Source organism: Mirounga angustirostris, unplaced genomic scaffold, assembly GCF_029215605.1.
Source record: "Mirounga angustirostris isolate CCGP_5_RB_7025 unplaced genomic scaffold, mMirAng1.0.hap1 SCAF_5, whole genome shotgun sequence".
NCBI lineage: Eukaryota > Metazoa > Chordata > Mammalia > Carnivora > Phocidae > Mirounga > Mirounga angustirostris.
The window spans coordinates 21,369,296-21,390,618 of NW_026991713.1; the positions used below are offsets into that span (position 1 = coordinate 21,369,296).

At 38.4% G+C, this 21,323-nt stretch overlaps 1 protein-coding gene across 1 annotated transcript in view; it reads left to right on the forward strand.

The window, feature by feature from the left end:
- Positions 1-21,323, forward strand: part of ANKS1B (ankyrin repeat and sterile alpha motif domain containing 1B) — a 1,110,621-nt gene that overhangs the window by 52,509 nt on the left and 1,036,789 nt on the right. The window lies entirely within an intron of this gene.

The following is a 21,323-nucleotide window of genomic DNA, read 5'->3' on the forward strand; positions in this document are numbered from 1 at the left end:
GGCGCTATAGTTTGATAGCAGTTGTCATCTTGCACCAACATATTGAGCTGATTCATCCATGAGCTTTATGGTTTTTGTAGGAGCCACTCTTTGAGAGTTTTTATTCACCTGGCTACAATGTTTTTCTGATTTATTATCTGGAACAGGGGTAAGAGGGAAGCATAATCATGGGATTCCTTTGTGCCTTTCTGTCATAACAGCTCTTATTTCACAGGTAGGAGAACCAGTGTTTGAGTTCTGGCTGTTGCTAAATGTATCCATCCCAATTACTCAGGGACCAGGAACATGGCCAGATGGTGGGCCTGCAGACCCCTTGGGCCAGGACTCCATTTATTATCTGGCCTCCCTTTGGGGTGCCCTGGTATCAGTGTCAGCTAGACCTCATATCCAATAGTTCCTGGAAGGGTTGGGTATACTCTTCACCAATGTAGAGTTGCTCTGGTAAATGGTAACACATTCCTCTGGAAAATGATTGGAGAAACACTGGCTTTTTTGCTCACGAGGACTCAGCTTCCCCTTACATTGAAGGGCTTTAGGTCTCTGAGCAGGCTTAGATCTGCAAACTACACATCAATCTTCTCTTCTTCAGTTCTTGGTATTTTTTAGCCATATGAGTCAAGAAATAGGGTCATTTGCTGCTTTTTTTGGGTGAATTGTGTCATATATTGAAGTACTAAACCCCAATACTTTATAATGTGACCTTACCTGGAAATAAGTTGCATATTGCAGATACAGTTAAGATGAGGGGATAATGAAATAGGTTGGGCCTCTAATCCAGTAGGACGGGTGTTCTTATGAAAAGGACATGGAAAACACACAGAGAATGCCCTATGAAGATGAAGACAGAGATCAGAATAATGCTTTTATAAGCCAAAGAATACCAGAGATTTCCACAAACCTCCAGAAGATAGGATAGAGGCATAGAACGGTGATATAGCAGCAGAGTGCAAAATCAGAACTTTCAGAAGTCAGCTCCAGTGAGGGACATCCTTGCCTGAAAGGTGCTCAGACAGTGAAGCGGGGGTGGAATCCTAAGTGGGACAGTGTGGTCTCAGAATCCTCCAGGTCACAGGAAAACCAGGGATGCCTGAGTGCAGCAGAGCTCCCAGGCATTAGAGAGGGGAAGCTGGCTGCAAAGAGTGAGCCCAGGAGTGGGCTCTCAGCTCGGGGTTGCTATAAACCGTGAACTGTGGCACGGTTGGGCAACTGCTCTCTGAGCAGGGGCCCAAGAAACAGCAGAACCAGTCGGACTGTCCTTCCTTCCCTGGGAGGAACGGCACAGGTGCTCCCCACAGGAGTCTGCAGGCTTTGGAGACTTGAAACGGAGTCAGTGTGCCTGAGATGGAAACACTGTCACAGGCTGAGTGAGCACAGAGTGTGGGTGGAGACCAGGGAGACAGGAGTGATTGACTGCTTCTCCTGAGGGCACACTGAGGATTCAGTCCCAAGCTTTTGGCTCCTGGTCTGGACATTGGGAAGCTGCTATTTTAATTCTCATCCTCTAAAGCTTTGGGGAAAACCTTCAGGAAACCAAAGGAACTTCGAGCAAACTGGAGCAGATTACTTGGCCTGGCCTCCTGGCAAGGGTGGTACTACAATCCCGCCTGGGGCAAAGACAATTGAGAATCAACACAACGGACCCCTCCCCCAGAAGATCAGCAAGAACATCCAGCCAAGGCCAAGTTTACTGATCATTGGGAACTGCAAAACTCCAGTGCTAGAGGAATATAGCATATAGAATTCATGATTTCCCCCCACGATTCTTTAGTCTTTCAATTTTAATTTTTTTCTCTTTCCTTTTTCAACCAATTTCTTGTTTTATCAACTCTTTTTTTTTTTTAATTTTATTATGTTATGTTAGTCACCATACAGTAGTACATCATTAGTTTTTGATGTGGTGATCCACGATCCATTGTTTTCGTATAACACCCAGTGCTCCATGCAGTATGTGCCCTCCTTAATATCCATCACCGGGCTAACCAATCCCCCCTCCCCTCTAAAACCCTGTTTGTTTCTCAGAGTCCATGGTCTCTCATGGTTCATCTCTCCCTCCAATTCCCCCCTGCCTCATTTTTCCCTTCCTTCTCCTAGTGTCCTCCATGCTATTCCTTATGTTCCACAAATAAGTGAAACCATATGATAATTGACTTTCTCTGCTTGACTTATTTCACTTAGCATAATCTCCTCCAGTCCCATCCATGTTGATGTAAAAGTGGGGTATTCATCCTTTCTGATGGCTGAGTAATATTCCATTGTATATATGGGCCACATCTTCTTTATCCATTCATCTGTTGAAGGGCATTTCCGCTCTTTCCACAGTTTGGCTGTTGCGGACATTGCTGCTATGAACATTGGGGTGCATATGGCCCTTCTTTTCACTACATCTGTGTCTTTGGGGTAAATACCCAGTAGTGCAATTGCTGGGTCATAGGGTAGCTCTATTTTTAAATTTTTGAGGCACTTCCACACTGTTTTCCAAAGTGGCTGTACCAACTTGCATTCCCACCAACAGTGTAAGAGGGTTCCCCTTTCTCCACAACCTCTCCAACATTTGTTGTTTCTTTCCCTGTCCATTTTTGCCATTCTGACTGGTGTAAGGTGGTATCTCAATGTGGTTTTGATTTGAATTTCCCTGATGGCTAATGATGATGAACATTTTTTCATGTGTCTGTTAGCCATTTGTATGTCTTCTTCACAGAGAAGTGTCTTTTTATATCTTCTGCCCACTTTTTGACTTGATTGTTTTTTGGGTGTTGAGTTTGAGAAGTTTTTTATAGATCTTGGATAGCAGCCCTTTATCTGTAGTGTCAGTTGCAAATATCTTCTCCCATTCTGTGGGTTGCCTCTTTGTTTTGTTGGCTGTTTCCTTTGCTGTGCAGAAGCTTTTTATCTTGATGAAATCCCAAAAGTTCATTTTTGCTTTTGTTTCACTAGCTTTTGGAGATGTATCATGAAAGAAGTTGCTATGGGCGATGTCAAAGAGGTTACTGCCTATGTTCTCCTCTAGGATTTGGATGGATTCCTGTCTCACATTGAGGTCTTTCATCCACTTTGAGTTTATCTTTGTGAATGGTGCTAGAGAATGGTCGAGTTTCATTCTTCTGCATGTGGCTGTCCAATTTTCCCAGCACCATTTACTGAAGAGACTGTCTTTTTTCCATTGCATGTTTTTTCCTGCTTTGTCAAAGATTATTTGACCATAGAGTTGAGGGTCCATACCTGGGTTCTCTATTCTGTTCCATTGGTCTATATGTCTGTTTTTGTGCCAGTACCATGCTGTCTTGGTGATCACAGCTTTGTAATATAGCTTGAAATCGGGCAACGTGATGCCCCCAGCTTTGTTTTTCTTTTTCAACATGTCCTTGGCAATTCGGGGTCTTTTCTGATTCCATACAAATTTTAGGATTGTTTGTTCCAGCACTTTGAAAAATGTCATTGGAATTTTGATCGGGATGGCATTGAAGGTATAGATTGCTCTGGGTAGCATAGACATATTAACAATGTTTATTCTTCCAATGCATGAGCATGGAATATTTTTCCATCTTTTTGTGTCTTCTTCAATTTCTTTCATGAGTGTTCTGTAGTTCCTAGAGTATAGATAGATCCTTTACCTCTTTGGTTAGGCTTATTCCGAGGTATCTTACAGTTTTTGGTGCTATTGTAAATGGAATCGTTTCTCTAATTTTTCTTTCTACAGTTGCGTTGTTAGTGTATAAGAAAGCAACTGATTTCTGTGCACTGATTTTGTATCCTGCCACATTACTGAATTGCTGTATGAGTTCTAGTAATTTCGGGGTGGAGTCTTTTGGGTTTTCCACATAAAGTATCATGTCATCTGCGAAAAGAGAAGAGTTTGACTTCTTCTTTGCCAATCTGAGTACCTTTTATTTCTTTTTGTTGTCTGATTGCTGTTGCTAGGACTTCTAGTACTATGTTGAACAATAGTGGCGAGAGTGGGCATCCTTCACGTGTTCCTGATCTTAAGGGAAAGGCTCTCAGCGTTTTCCCCATTGAAGATGATATTCGCTGTGGGTTTTTCATAGGTGGATTTTATGAACTTGAGGAATGTTCCCTCTATCCCTATACTCTGGAGAGTTTTAATCAGGAAAGGATGTTGTATTTTGTCAAATGCTTTTTCTGCATCAATTGAGAGGACCATATGGTTCTTCTCTCTCCTCTTATTAATGTGTTCTATCACATCAACTGATTTGCGAATGTTGAACTACCGTTGCATCCCGGGGATAAATCCCACTTCGTCGTGGTGGATGATCCTTTTAATGTATTGTTGGATCCTATGAGCTAGGATTTTGTTGAGGATTTTGGAATCCATATTCATCAGGGATATCGGTCTGAAATTCTGCTTTTTGATGGGGTCTTTGCTTGGTTTGGGGATTAAGGTAATGCTGGCCTCATAGAATGAGTTTGGAAGTTTTCCTTCTGTTTCTACTTTTCGAAACAGCTTCAGTAGAATAGGTATTATTTCTTCTTTGAATGTTTGGTAGAATTCCCCAGGGAATCCATCAGGCCCTGGACTCTTGGGAGGTTTTTAATCACTGCTTCAATCTCGTTACTGCTTATTGGCCTATTCAGGTTGTCAATTTCTTCCTGTTTCAGTCTTGGCAGCTTATAGGTTTCCAGGAAGGCCTCCATTTCATCCAGATTGCTCAGTTTATTAGCATATAGTTGTTGATAATAATTTCTAATAATTGTTTCTATTTCCTTGGTGTTAGTTGTGATCTCTCCCCCTTCATTCATAATTTTATTAATTTGGGTCCTTTCTCTTTTCTTTTGGATAAGTCTGGCCAGTGGTTTATCGATCTTATTCTTTCAAAGAACCAACTTCTAGTTTCGTTGATTTGATCTACTGTGTTTCTGGTTTCTAATTCATTGATCTCTGCTTTAATTTTAATTATTTCTCTTCTAATGCGTGGCTTAGGCATCGTTTGTTGCTTTTTCTTTAGTTCTTTAAGGTGTAGAGTTAGTTGGTGAATTTGGGATTTTTCTATTTTTTGAGTGAGGCTTGGATGGCTATGTATTTCCCCCTTAGGACTGCCTTTGCAGTATCCCATAGATTTTGGACCGGTGTGTTTTCGTTCTCATTGATTTCCATGAATTGTTTGAGTTCTTCTTTGATTTCCTGGTTGACCCAAACATTCTTGAGCGGAGTTGTCTTTAGCTTCCAAGTGTTTGAATTTCTGCCAATTTTTTTCTTGTGATTGAGTTCCAGTTTTAAAGCATTGTGGTCTGAGAATATGTAGGGAATAGTCTCAATCTTTTGGTATCGGTTGAGACCTGATTTGTGACCCAGTATGTGGTCTGTTCTGGAGAAAGTTCCATGTGCCCTTGAGAAGAATGAGTATTCTGTTATTTTAGGGTGGAATGTTCTGTAAATATCTATGAGGTCCATCTGGTCCAATGTATCATTCACAGCTCTTGTTTCCTTGTTGATTTCTGCTTAGATGATCTGTCCATTGCTCAGAGTGGAGTATTGAGGTCTCCTACAATTAACGTATTGTTATCAATATGACTCTTTATTTTGGTTAACAGTTGGCTTATGTAGATGGTTGCTGTCATGTTGGGGGCATAGATATTTACAATTGTTAGATCTTCTTGTTGGATAGATCCTTTAAGAATGATATAGTGTCCTTCTGTGTCTCTGATTACCGACTTTAGTTTAAAATCTAATTTGTCTGATAGAAGAATTGCTACCCCAGCTTTCTTTTGAGGTCCGCTGGCATGGAAGATGGATCTCCATCCCTTCACTTTCAGTCTGGATGTATCTTTAGGTTCAAAATGAGTCTCTTGTAGGGAGCATATGGATGGGTCCTGTGTTCTATCCAATCTGCAACCCTGTGCCGTTTTATGGGAGCGTTTAGGCCATTCACATCGAGAGTGATTATTGAAAGACATGAATTAATTGTCATCATGTTGCCTGTGAAGACGTTGTTTTTATAGATTGTCCCTGTAAATTTCTGTTGTATATCACTCTTGGAGTCTTTCTCCTTTTATAGAACCCCCCTTAATATTTCTTGCAGGGCCGGCTTAGTGGTCACATTCTTTCAGTTTCTGCCGGTCGTGGAAGCTCTGCATCTCTCCATCCATTCTAAATGAAAGCCTTGCCGGATAAAGTATTCTTGGCTGCATGTTCTTCTCATTTAGTACCCTGAATATGTCTTGCCAGGCCTTTCTGGCTTGCCAGGTCTCTGTGGATAGGTCTGACGTTATTCTGATGTTCCTCCCTCTGTACGTAAGGAATCTTTTCCCCCTAACTGCCCTTAAGATGGTTTCCTTGGTTCTAAGATTTGCAAGTTTTACTATTACATGCCGGGGTGTTGGCCTGTTTTCCTTGATCTTGGGAGGGGTCTTCTCTGCCTCTAGGATGCGAATGTTTGTTTCATTCCCCAGATTAGGGAAGTTCTCAGCTACAATTTGCTCAAATACATCTTCTAGTCTTCTCTCTCTCTCTCCACTCCCTCTGGGATTCCAATTATTCTGAACATTGGAATGTTTCATGGTGTCAGTTATTTCTCTGATTCTATTTTCATGGATTCTGAGTTGTTTTTCCCTGGCCTCCTCTTTTCCCTTTTTATCTATTATATTGTCTTCCAGGTCGCTTATTCGCTCTTCTGCCTCAGTTACCCTAGCTGTTAGATTATCTAGATTGGTTAGATCTCATTGATAGCATTTTTAAGTTCTGCCAATTCAGCTTTCATTTCTGCCCTTAGAGACTCTATGTTGCCATTAATTGATTTCTCCATTCTAGCCATTGTCTTCACAATTGCTAGCCTGAATTCCATCTCCGACATCTTGGTTATATCTTCATCCATTTGTAAATCTGCAGCATAAGTCATAGTCTCTGAGTCTTTTCTATTTTGGGGGCTCCTCCTCTTAGTCATTCTGTTGATGGGTGTTTGAGGGAATGTATAGAGTCCAAATTATTGACCAGAACCCAAGCAAGATGCACCTGCTCTCTTGGGACCTTAGGGTTGCTGGCCTCTTGTTTTCCCAGCCTGTCTTCTGGGGGAGGGGCCTGCCGTGCTGTACTCAGGCAACCCTTTTTGGGTGGAGTTGCCCTGCCCCCCTGTGGCGGGGGATGGGCTCCGCGGGAATCAGTTTTTGGGGCTTTTGTTCTCTGACGGCTTTTCCTGGCAGCTTTCCGCGTCTCTTCCGCGAGTCAGAGCAGAAGAGACCGTTTCCAACCCTCTGCCTCAGAGCAGAGAGACCTGCAGTCTGTTCTTCAGTGACCTCTCCAGGCCACACCGTCTCCGTTTCTGTCCGTGCTGCTATAAACTGCAGTGGCCTGGGTTGCGCACCCCTCGGCAGCGCCCCCAGTCCTGCCTCCAGGTCGGAACATGCGTCTGCCCTTTGTGCTTCTAAAACCGCCAGCCACTCCCAGTTCACCCGCGCGACCCCACCTCTCCGGGTTTCCACCCCGGGGGCTGCCCTAGATAGAGTCCTTTCCCCGCCACTATGGTCTGTGAGTCTGTGCCCCATCGGCAGCGGGCGAGGCTGTCGCTCACCGGCAGTGCAGGATCCCCAAGGCCAGGCACCCTCCCCCTGCAGTTTATCCTCCGATATCTGCCTGCGGAATCACGGCTCCCCGCTTTGTACCTCAAGACCAACTGCCTGCCGTATTCTGCTTGTAGAGATACAGATCTTCTTACATCTCAGGCTGGTTTCATGGGTCCTCAGAGTGGTCTGGTAGATATCCAGCTCAATTCTGGGGACCAGTTGAAATAGGGTCCCGTACTCCTCTGCCATCTTTCCTTTTTCTGGAATTTTATCTTATCAACAAAAACTTTTTTAGTATTAGGATTTTCCGCATATTGCATGGACCATATTTAGACTGCAAGTATTTGTTGTTTATCTGAAATGTAAATTCAGTTGGGCATCTGTATTATCATTATATTATCATTTGTTAAATCTGGCAACCCTAATAGTATTCCTTTTTTCTCTCCCCTTCTCTGTTTTATCAACTCTTTAAAAAAATTTTTTTTAAAGATTTTATTTGTGTGTATGTGTGTGTGTGTGAGAGAGAGAGAGAGGGAGAGAGCATGAGCAGGGGGAGTGGCAGGCAGAGGGAGAGCCTGACGTGGAACTTGATCCCAGGACCCTGGTATCATGACCTGAGCTGAAGGTAGACACCAACTGAGCCACCCAGGCATCCCTTTTAAATCTTTTTAAATTTTCATTTTTACAGTTACATTCTATCCTTTCATTGTATTTAATTTTATTTTTGTATATATGTTTCTTCTAACAGACCAAATACACCCAGAGTCCAATGTATGGCTCTGTTCTTTTCACGTGTCTGATCATATTTTCTCTTTTTTTTTTTTTCCTTTTTTTTTTGGTTTTGTTAAACTCTTTGTAAAATTTTCCTCTGTACTTACATTCTATGCTTTCAATGTATTTAATTTTATTTTTGTAGTTTTTCTTTCTTTACAATTTTGAGGTGTAGTTTCTTCTAACAAACCATCCAAAATACACACAGGATATAGTGTATTGCTCTGTTCTGTCCATGTGTCTGTTTATATTCCTTCTTTTTTGTTTGTTTTCTTGTTTTCTTTTTTTTTGTCTTTTAATTTTAATTTTTACAGTTATATTCTATCCTTTCATTCTGTTTTGTTTTATTTTTGTACATATTTCAGTTTTTCTTTCTTTACAATTTTGGGATCTAGTTTTCTAACAGACCAAAATACACACAGGATCCAGTGTATTGCTGTGTTCTGTTCACCTGTCTGATTATATTCTCTTTAAAACAATTTTCTTTTTTTCAATTTCGGGACTCTTCAGATTTGTTTAGTGTATATTTCCCTGGGGTCCTTGTTGCCATTTTAGTATTTTGTTCTTTCGTTCCTCTGTTATTCTCTGGACAGAATGATAAGATAGAAAACCTCACCTCAAAAAAGAGAACAAGAGGCAGTACTGACTGCCAGAGACCTAATCAGTATGGACATAAGTAAGATGTCAGAACTAGAGTTCAGAACAACGGTTATAAAGATACTAGCTGGGCTTGAAAAAAGCATAGAAGACACTAGAGAATCCCCTTCTGCAGTAATAAAAGAACTAAAATCTAATCAACTGAAATCAAAAAGGCTATTAATGAGATGCAATAAAAAATGGAGACTCTAACTGCTAGGATAAATGAGGCTGAAGAGAGAATTGGTGATATAGAACATAAGATAATGGACTTTTGAGGTGTAGTTTCTATTACTGGACTACAAGGGGAGAATTCAAGAGATAAGTGATAATATAAAGGGAAACAATATTAGAATAATTGGGATCCCAGAAGAAGAGGAAAGAGAGAGAGAGGGTAGAAGTATATTGGAGCAAATTATAGCAGAGAACTTACATAATCTGGGGAAGGAAATAGGCATCAAACTCCAGGGGGCATAGAGAACCCCCCTCACAAATCATTTCACAACATATAATAGTGAAACTTGCAAAACTCAGAACAAAGAAAGAATCATGCAAGTAGCTCAGGACAAGAGGTCCGTAAGCTACAAAGGTAGAAACATTAGACTGGCAGCACGCCTATCCACAGAGACCCGGCAGACCAGAAAGGACTGGCATGGTAATATTCAGGGTGCTAAATGGGAAAAATATGCAGCCAAGAATATTTTTTCTAGCTAGGATGTCATTCAAAATAGAAGGAGAGATAAAAAGCTTCCAGGACAAACAGAAACTAAAAGAATTTGTGATCACCAAACCAGCCCTATAAGAAATATTAAAAGGGATCCTTTAAGTGAAGAGACAGCCGAAAGAAGCATAGGCCAGAAAGGAACAGAGACAATATATGGAAACAGTGACTTTACAGGTAATACAATGGCACTAAATTCATATCTTTCAATAGTTACTCTGAATGTAAATGGACTAAATGCCTCAACCAAAAGGCACAGGCAGGGTATCAGATTGGGTAAAAAAGCAAGACCCATCCATATACTGTCTGCTGTTAGACCAAAGGACACCTCCAGATTGAGATGAGGGTGTGGAAAGCCATTTATCATTATAATGGACATCAAAAGAAAGCTGGAGTGACAATCCTTATATCAGACAAATTAGATTTTAAACCAAAGATTGTAATAAAAGATGAGGAAGGACACTGTATCATAATTAAAGGGTCTATCCAACAAGAAGATCTAACAGTTGTAGATACTTTGCTCCTAACATGGGTGCAGCCAATTGTATAAGCTGATTAATAACAAAATTAAAGAAAATGTTGATAATAATACAGTACTAGTAGGGGATTTTAACATCCCCCTCATTGTAAAGGACAGATCATCTAAACAGAAGATCAACAAAGAAGCAAGGACTTTGAATGACACACTGGATCAGATGGACTTCACAGATATATTCAGAACATTCCACCCTAAATCAGTGGAATACACATTCTTCTCAAATGCACATGGAACATTCTCCAGAATAGGTCACATCCTGGGTCACAAATCAGGTCTCAAATCAGTACCAGAAGATTGGGATCATTCCTTGCATAGTTTCAGACCACAATGCTTTGAAATTGGAACTCAGTCATAAGAGGAAATTTAGAAAGGACTCAAATACATGGAGGCTAAAGAGCATCCTACTAAAGAATGAATGGGTCAGCCAGGAAATTAAAGAAGAATTAAAAAAATTCATGGAAACAAATGAAAATGAAAACACACCTGTTCAAAAACTTTGGGATGCAGCAAAGACCATCCTAAGAGGGAAATATATAGCAATACAAGCCTTTCTCAAGAAACTAGAAAAGTCTCAAATACACAAGCTAACCCTATACCTAAAGGAGCTGGAGAAAGAACAGCTAATAAAGCCTAAATCCAGCAGGAGAAGAGAAATAATAAAGATTAGAGCAGAAATCAATGAAATAGAAAACAAAACAACAGTAGAACAAATCAACTAAAGTAGGAGCTGGTTCTTTGAAAAAATTAGTAAGATTGATAAACCTCTGGCCAGACTTATCAATAGGAAAAGAGAAAGGACCCAAATTAATAAAATCATGAATGAAAGAGGAGAAATCACAACTAACACCAAAGAAATACAATTATAAGAACATATTATGAGCAACTATATGCCAACAAATTAGGCAATCTGGAAGAAGTGTGTGCAGTCCCAGAAACATATAAACTTCCAAAACTGAACCAGGAAGAAATAGAAAACCTGAACAGACCCATAACCAGCAAGGAAATTGAAGCAGTAATCAAAAATCTCCCAACAAACAAGAGTCCAGGGCCAGATGGCTTCCCAGGGGAATTCTACCAAATATTTAAAGAAGACTTAATACATTAGTCTGAAGCTGTTTCAAAAAAATATAAATGGAAGGAAAAATTCCAAACTCTTTCTATGAGGCCAACATTACCTTGATCCCAAAACCAAAGACTCCACCAAAAAAGGAGAATTACACACCAATATCCCTGATGAACATGGATGCTAAAATTCTCACCAAGATACTAGCCAATAGGATCCAACAGTACATTAAAAGGATTCTTCACCATGACCAAGTAGGATTTATTCCTGGGCTGTAAGGGTGGCTCAACATCTGCAAATCAATCAATGTGATACACTAGATAAATAAAAGAAAGGACAAGAACCATATGATCTTCTCAATAGATACAGAAAAAGTATTTGACAAGTACAGCATTGTTTCTTGATTAAAATTCTTCACAGTGTAGGGATGGGAGGAACATACCTCAATATCATAAAAGCCCATCTACAAAAGCCCACAGCAAATATCATTCTCAATGGGGAAAAACTGAGAGCTTTCCCCCTAAGGTCAGGAACATGGTAGGGATGTCCACTCTCACCACTGCTGTTCAACACAGCACTAGAAGTCCCAGCAGCAGCAATCAGAAAACAAAAAGAAATAAAAGGCATCCAAATTGGCAAAGAAGTAGTCAAACTCTCACTCTTTACAGATGACATGATACTCTTTGTGGAAAACCCAAAAGACTCCACCCCAAAATTGCTAGAACTCATACAGGAATTCAGCAAAGTGGCACAATGCACAGTAATCAGCGTTTCTGTACACTAACAATGAAACAGAAAAAAGAGATCTTAAGGGGTTGATCCCATTTACAATTGCACCTAAAACCATAAAATAGGAATAAACCTAACCAACGAGGAAAAGGATCTGTACTCAGAAAACTGTAGCACACTCATGAAAGAAATTGAGAAAGACACAATGAAATGGAAAAACATTCCATGCTCATGGATTGGAAGAAGAAATATTATTAAAATATCTGTGCTACCCAGAGCAATCTATACATTCAGTGCAGCCCCCATCAAAATACCATTGACATTTTTCTCAGAGCTGGAACAAACAATCCTAAAATCTGTATGGTACCAGAAAAGACACCAGATAGCCAGAGGAATGTTGAAAAAGAAAACCAAAGCTGGCGGCATGACATTTCTGGACTTTAATCATCATGACAGTATGGTACTGGCACAAAAACAGACACATAGATCAATGGAACAGAATAGAGAATCCAGAAATGGACCTTCAGCTCTATGGTCAACTAATCTTCGACAAAGCAGGAAAGAATATCCAATGGAAAAAAGACAGTCTCTCCAATAAATGGTGTTGGGAAAATTGGACAACCACACGCAGAAGAATGAAACTGGACCATTTCCTTATACCACACACAAAAATAGACTAAAAATGGAGGAAAGACCTAAATGTGAGACAGGAATCCATCAAAATCCTAGAGGAGAACAGAGGCAGCAACCTCTGTGACATCAGCCACAGCAACTTCTCGCTAGACACGTGTCCAAAGGCAAGGGAAACAAAAGCAAAAATGAACTATTGGGACTTCATCAAGATAAAAAGCTTTTGCACGGCAAAGGAAACAGTCAACAAAACCAACACACAACTGACAGAATGGGAGAAGATATTTGAAATGATATATCAGATAAAGGGCTAGTATCCAAAATCTATAAAGAACTTATCAAACTCAACACCCCATGAAGCAAATAATCCAATCAAGAAATGGGCAGAAGACATGAACAGACATTTCTCCAAGAAGACGTACAAATGGCCAACAGATACATGAAAAAATGCTCCAGATCAGTCGGCATCAGGGAAATACAAATCAAAACTGCAATGAGATACCACCTCCCACCAGTCAGAATGGTTAAAATTAACCACTGAGGAAAGGAGAGATGTTGGCGAGAATGTGGAGAAAAGGGAACCCTCCTACACTGTTGGTGGGAATGCAAGCTGGTGCAGCCACTCTGGAAAACAGTATGGAGGTTCCTCAGAAGGTTGAAAATAGAGCTACCCTATAATCCAGCAGTTGCATTACTTGGTATTTACCTCAAAGATACAAATGGAGTGATCTGAAGAGGCACCTGCACCGCAATGTTTATAGCAGCAATGTCCACAATAGCCAAACTGTGGAAAGAGCACGGATGTCCATCGACAGATGAATGGATAAAGAAGATGTGGTGTGTGTTCTGTATATATGTGTGTATAAATATATATATATATATACACATATATACCTATATACATACACAATGGAATACTACTCAGCCATTAAAAAATTAAATATTGCCTTTTGCAACAATGTGGGTGGAACTAGAGATTGTTATGCTTAGTGAAATAAGTCATCAGAGAAAGACAATTGTGTGATATTGCTGGTATGTGGAAAGAAACAAAACAAAAGATAGGGTCATAGGTGAAGGAAGTTAAATAAAACAAGATGAAATCAGAGAGGGGGACAAACCATGAAAGACTCTTAAGCATAGGAAGCAAACAGGGTTGCTGTAGGGGAGAGGGTTGGGGTGATGGGGTAACTGGGTGATAGACATGAAGGAAGGCACGTGATGTAATGAGCAATGGGTGTTATATAAGACTGATGAATCACTGATTTCTACCTCTGAAACAAGTAATACATTATATGTTAATTTAAATAATAAATTAAAAAATAAAATGTATAGTAATAAAATCTACTTTTTAGGGACTTTGTAAAGATTAAATGAGATTATGTATTTTTAGAAAATAGTTGGCATTACTATGTAGTCAATGAATACTTGATCCTATCATGTTATTATTATGTCTTCATTCTATTAAGGTATGAGAAATTTTGGATTTAAAATTTCAGTGCATAAATTATTACAATTGATAATTGGGAACTCACTGTAAATCAGTATGTCTGTGTGTGTGTCTGTGTGTTTATGTGTGTGTGTATAGGCTGGCACATTAGATACCTTTTTTTTTTAATTTTTTATTTATTTGACAGAGAGAGACACAGAGAGGGAACACAAGCAGGGGGAGTGGGAGAGGGAGAAGCAGGCTTCCCACTGAGCAAGGAGTCCGATGTGGGACTCGATCCCAAGACCCTGGGACCATGACCTGAGCCTAAGGCAGATGCTTAACGACTGAGCCACCCAGGCGCCCCTTAGATACCGTTTTTAAACAGCTTTTTTTTTCTAGAGGTTTATTATCATACTTTAAATTTCTACCATTTAAAGTCTACAATTCAATGATTTTTAATAAATTCACAGAGTTGTGAGTACCTGGGTGGTTCAGTCTGTTTAGCATCTGACTCCTGAGTTCTGGCTCAGGTCATGATCTCAGGGTTTTGGGACTGAGCCCTTTGTCGGGCTTTGTGCTGGGCATGGAGTCTGCTAAAAATTATCTCCCTCTCCCTCTGCTCCTCCCGCTTCCCTTGTCTTTTTCTCCCTCTCTTAAATATGAATACGTATATATAATATTATGAAATATATATATAGTTAATTCTATATATATTTGTGAAACCATCATCACAGTCTAATTAGAATATTTTCATTACCTTCAAGATACCCCTGTATATATTAGCAGTTACTCCTCATTCCTTCCATCCCTCTAGTCCTAGACAACCACTAATCTACTTTCTGCCTATAGATTTGTCTATTGTAGTCATTTCATATAAATGGAATCATACAATATGTCCTCTTTTATGACTGTTCTGTTTCACTTAGCATAGGTTTTCATAGTTCATCACATTGTCCCGTATATTAGTACTTCATTCCTTTTTATTTCCAAATAATATTCCACTGTATGAATCTTTTTACAAGTTATAGAATATTTTACACTTTCTCATATCCCTGTTTGGGATAGAAGATGACTAAATTCAGCTTTATTCTACTTGGATGGGAGAAGTCTGTACTTTTCTCAGGGATTGTAATTGTGGTCTGAATCATCTGCTACAAAAAATAGTCACTATATACATGCATCTAACAGTATCTAGTTGTAATTTAGGATGAGAAGCATAAAGGCAGGAGAAAAGGAACGAGTGGTAGTTAAGACATGGGAAGAAAGAAAAAGGAGATGTGAAGGGAGTACAGGAGAGACTGGGTGATTATGCATTAAGGATGCTCTAGGAAATTCCTGCAGTGGGTAAGAGCTGGATATTGGCTACCTAACACCTTGAAGAATTGGACAATTCATTGAGCCATACTTTAATTAATTTGGTAATGATTACTATATTTTTTGAGCATTAGCACAGATTTTTGCCCTTGACCAAGTAGATATAGAATAAATAAAATTCTCAGGAATTTAATAAGTCTATATTGAATGGTAAAACTTACACTTCTGTCCCTTCACAAATATATTCCTTTTAAAAATGGTTTGGGGAGTACAATAGTGATATTATTCTGATTTCAACTCTCAGGGTTATGATTCTATTCCTATTTACTATATTCCTACGTTGGATACTAGATGATCAGTACCAGCAGGCCCTTGTTAACTTGAACTTTAAATGAACTATAACTCTTAAGTACATTTAGCTCTAAAATTCTGTGATTTTCTATCATATTGCTTTGCTTGTTACTCTTTTGAGTGAGGTTTAAGGCTAACATGCTGTTAACTAAACAAGGTTTAAATCCGATTAGTCATGATACCAGTATTTTTTTTTTAAAGAATTTTTATATAGAAAAGGAAAATTATTGCCAGGTGGCATTAAAAGCAAAAGGGAATGTTCTACCTGCCACCTTGTTAAAACTAAAGTCAGATGTAAGAGAATCAAAACAAAACGGGAAAACAGCAAAGAAGACCATTTTATTTATTTTTCAAAGATTACCATTTAAAAATTTTCTTAATTTTAATTTTTACCTATTTAATTTTTAAATTTTAATTCTAGTATAGTTAACATACAATGTTATATTAGTTTCAGGTGTATAATGATTCAACAATTCTATACAATACTCTGTGTTCATCACAAGTGTACTCTTTTTTTTTAACATCTTAAATGATGCTCTTTATGGTAATAGTATCATCTATAACCTAATATACATTTCACCATTGAACACAGTTTTGAACTTATGATGCAGATTTTTTTTACAGTACAGTGCTATAAATTTATTTTCTCTTATAATTTCATTTTTTAACAAATTTTAATTTCAGTGTAGTGAGTATACCGTATTGTACTTTCAGATGTACAACACAGTGATTCAACAGTTCTGTGCATTACTCAGTGGCTCATCATGATAAGTATACTCTTAATCCCCTTCACCTGTTTCACCCATCCCCCCCCATTCTCTCTGGTAACCATCAGTTTGTTCTTTATAGTTAAGAGTCTGTGTTTTAGGTTATCTCTTTTTTTCTTTGTTCATTTGTTTTATTTCTTAAATTCCACATATGAGTGAAATCATTTGGCATTTGTCTTTCTCTGGCTGACTTACTTCATACCCTCTATATCCATCCATGTTTTTGGCAAATGGCAAGATTTCATTCTTTTTTTTATGGCTGAGTATATTACATTTTGTGAGAGAGAGAGAGAGAGAGAGAGAGTGTGTGTGTGTGTGTGTATGTATGTATGTACCACATCGTCTTTATTCATCTATCAGTGGACACTTGAGTTGCTTCCATAATTTGGCTACTGTAAATAATGCTGCAATAAACAAAGGGGTGCATATATCTTTTCAGATTAGTGTTTTTGTATTCTTCAGGTAAATACAGCCTAACCAACAGTGCCACCCAGACATTATTATTTCATCATTATTATTTACACTCCTAACACTGTTTGTGCATTACAATAAATATTTGTTGGATGGAAGACAGAGATAGAATAGTAAAGTGCATGAAGGGGAAATTCCAAAAATAACATTTATTATTTTTAAAGCAGTTGTACCTGATTGTTTTCACTTTACTATGAGTCCAGTACTGTTTAACAATGTAAAGAAATATAATTTTACAGATATTATCAAAAAACTGTAAGACTAGAGAGTTATGAAAATGTATGCTAAAATAAATTTAAAAAAAGGAAAAAGAAAAACAAAATAAAAATGTATGCCAGCCTGTCTTAGACATAGCTTGAAGTAAAGGGAAAGATGGGATGAATATGTCCCAATTTTTTGAATCTATTGGAAAGAAAATCCATCCAGTAGCAAATGAATTATATTTAGATATGAAACAGATTTTCAGCCCTCCCCTGAAAAATATCTTACGTAGAAATTTCTGCTTATTGTTCATTACTTCTCTGGAAAGGCTTTGCTTGGACAGAAGTCACAAAGAGAATAATGTGGTATTAGATTGAATTTTGAGTAACAGAAAGGTTTAATGAAAAGAATGTAATGGTACACATAACTGGATTATTCACTTGAGTTCCTTCCCTCTTCTTTGCAAATCTTGATTCTCCCTCATTTCTGGCTGTCTGGGTTAATATGGCTACATATGTAGCTCTGTGTTTCTGTTAGACAGCATTGCTCTGGAATCATTGGAAATAGGGGCTCTATGCCTGTAGGTCTGCCTTTCATCTGCTTCTTTCTGAATGTCAGCCTCATTCCCTCCAATTGCAGAGGACTTTTCTCCTAGAAGCGGGAATGTGGGTTCTTACAGGGTCTCTACTAAAGAGGAAGGGCACTTCTCTTCCAGATCCTATTTTGAAAATCCTATGGGAGAATTTTAATTGGTGCAGCTGGAATCATGAACCAATCACAGTGGCTGAGAGAATGGAATAATATTATGATTGGCTGTATCTGGGCCAAGTGTCCATCCTATAGGTGGGCCAGGACACAAGATAAAGTCAGTCATTACCAGAACCACATGAGTAGACAGGGAGATTAATTTCCCAAAACGATAATAATAACTAATGTTTATTTAGTGCTTACTGTGTGCTAGGCATTATGCTAAACATTTTTACATAGATTATCTCATTTAATATGTATAACAGCTATTTTGAGGTAGTCTGATGGAATCTTAGATGTAATAAATCTTTTTTTAAAGATTTTATTTATTTATTTGACAGAGAGAGACACAGCGAGAGAGGGAATACAAGCAGGGGGAGTGGGAGAGGGAGAAGCAGGCTTCCTGCCAAGCAGGGAGCCCGATGCAGGCCTCGATCCCAGGACCTGGAATCGTGACCTGAGCCGAAGGCAGACACTTAATGACTGAGCCACCCAGGCGCCCCAGATGTAATAAATCTTGAACCCTGATATTCTCCTGATCTTTCCAATCTTAATAAGTGAACACACAAATACTTAAGCAACATAACCCAGGAATCATCCTTATCCCTGATTCATTCCCTCCTTCCCCTTGCCTGTGTTCATTTATTTATGTTAAATAATTAACTCTTCTATACCATTCTTTTACATGGCAGCCAGAATAATATTTTTTAAACATAAAGCTTAGATAAAACACTACAGGGAATGAAATCTAAACGTCCCAGCATTGTCTGGCTTCTGTTTAACTTTCCAATTCCATCTTGTGCTATACAGCTTCTCACTATGCTTCAGTTACATAGGTCTCCTTTCATGCCGAGCTCTTTTCTGTCTCTGGCCTTCCAACTTCCTGGAATGATTTTCTAGTTTTCTGAGTGGCTAGCTCATCCTTATCCTTTATATCTCAGCTTCAGTGTCACCTCCTCAGAGAGGCTTTATCCTGAACATCGTCTAGAAAGTGGATCTACAGTTACTCTTTTACTGTCTCCTCACCCTGTTCTTTTATTGTACTTATAATCTCCATTTATTTGTTTACCATATGACCCCTTTACTAATGTATAAACTCCATGATTATATCAAATTTTGCTGACTTGTTCACTCTTCTAATCCCAGCACCTGTATAATGTCTGGGAACAGGGTAGGTGTTCAGTAAATATTTGTTGAATATGTGAATGAATCTTTATTTTACACGTGAGGGAACTGAGGCTTAGAGAAGGTAAAGAACTGACTTAAGTCACTGAGTATGAAGTGATAGAAATAGGTTCCAAACCCAGGCAGCTTGATTACAGGGCCACTGCCTTTAATTGCCATGCCATAAGAAAAGAATGTTATAGTAGGTAGACAAAACAATAAATGTCTAATAGTAGAAAGCACTGGTCTTGGTATCAGGAGTCTTGTGTTCATTTCTGTCTCTATTGACTAGAGTGAGAAGACCCTATTTAGTCTACATGACTGAGAGTGGAAGAGGGATGTTATCCAAACAATAATTGGAAGCTGTACCAGAACTGGAATAATCTTGGAAAGGGGTGAGAGCAAATAGCAAATGTCTGCCATAGAATACTAATATGTTTCCACAGTACACTGAGAGGTTACCTACCCCTTTCTTACAGAGGCCGCCTCTTTTGATGCTGTCTTTTGCAGATGACTTGAAATTTTGAAATGTAATATTTTCTGGTGGATATTAAGTTTGGAATGAAATTGTGGGGACAGTTGGCAAGAAGATAATTGCCAAATGTGAAGTCTGAGAGCAAAGACTGACAGTTGTGAGAATATGATAGTATTTTCTACTTTAATAGATGCAAAGTCATGGATAGACTGGATGTTAGGGTTCTTTTCTCTCTTCTTAGTATAAATGACTCCATACATTTCAAAAGTGTGTCTAGTATATACAGTAATTGTTCTTTAGCTATAGTATAAACTAAGGTTAAAAGTTGTAGCGTTTGGTTTTCCTGAAAGAAGATATTTCTGAGAATATACATCTGTTTTTTTACTTGTGATTTTTATCTAGGAAAAAATATTAGTGATTTTATCTATCAGCTCTCTATTAGTTTATTAGTTTAAAAATAATTTACTTTTCTAGAGGAAAATTAAACTTTAGAGGGGAAAGCCTCGTTCTTTTTTTTGTGCTTTTTAAATAAATTGTATAATTTATTTATACAGAGAAATAATTTGGATTATCTATTTACAGTCTTTTTCAGTTTTGATTTCCACTGGCCAGATATAGTTCACATAGTAGTCAACATTTACTTGAACTGATCACCATTATAAACCTGCTATGACATAGGACTTTTAGTCTTTCCTTCTTAAAGGCTGTGGTCTCATTTGAACAGAAATATTTTGCAGTAAAATATTCATCAGTCTTTTTTCCCTCTTATGAATAAATCCAGCGAAATTGATCTAATATGGTCACATTTTCAACATATTTGTTTCTTTTCAAATCTATAAACCAAGGCAAATAAAATTCACTTCTCCCAAGCCTTCTACAACTTACTACACAAGTTTATCTTTTACTGTCTCCTTTCACATTCTGAAAGCCTCATTCTTTAGAAATGAAATATAATTAGAGGGGAAAAAACTTAAAAGTCATAGTTAATGGTAAAATATGGGGCCAGAATTTAGAGATTCAGCTTTTCTTTTTGATGAGATCTGATTTATTCATACATTGGACACATTCACTTGTCAAACATTAACTAAACATTTCTTTTATATGAGAAATAAACATCAAATAGTGTTGAAAGTATACAGGACCCAGGGGTTAAAAGACCAACATTCACATCCTTATTCTACCTCTTTGTAACTGTGATTATGGCAGAGACAAATAGCCTTTATGAGTAATGGTTCTTCCTTGATTTTTAAGGTGAGGATAATAGAATTTCCCCTGCTTGCCTTTGAGGATTATGGTAAAGCTTGAAAGAGTTCTGTAAATTTTAGCTTTCCCAAATACATCAAATATATTTCTTATTATTATGTGCATGGAACTGCTTCATACAGAAGATTTAAAAAATCATTCTTTTTACTATACTTTGGTTTACCAGTCCATTTCTTGGAATCATTTTTTTTCATGACTTTATATTTTTAGAGCAGTTTCATATTTACTACACAATTGAGAGGAGGGTACAGAGATTTCTCATATACTATCTGCTCCCACACATGTATAGCCTCCCTCATTATCAGCATCATTCACCAGAGCGGTACTTTTTTAAAAAAAAAAATTGATTTATTTTAGAGCGAGATAGTGTGTACAATCTGGGAGGCAAAAAGGGAGAGAGAGAGACTCTCAAGCAGACTCCCTACTGAGCACAGAGCCCTACTTGGGGCTATGTCTCACGACCCTGAGATCGTGACCTGAGCTGAAATCAAGAGTTGAATGCTTAACTGACTGAGCCACCCAGGTGCCCACCCCCCCAACT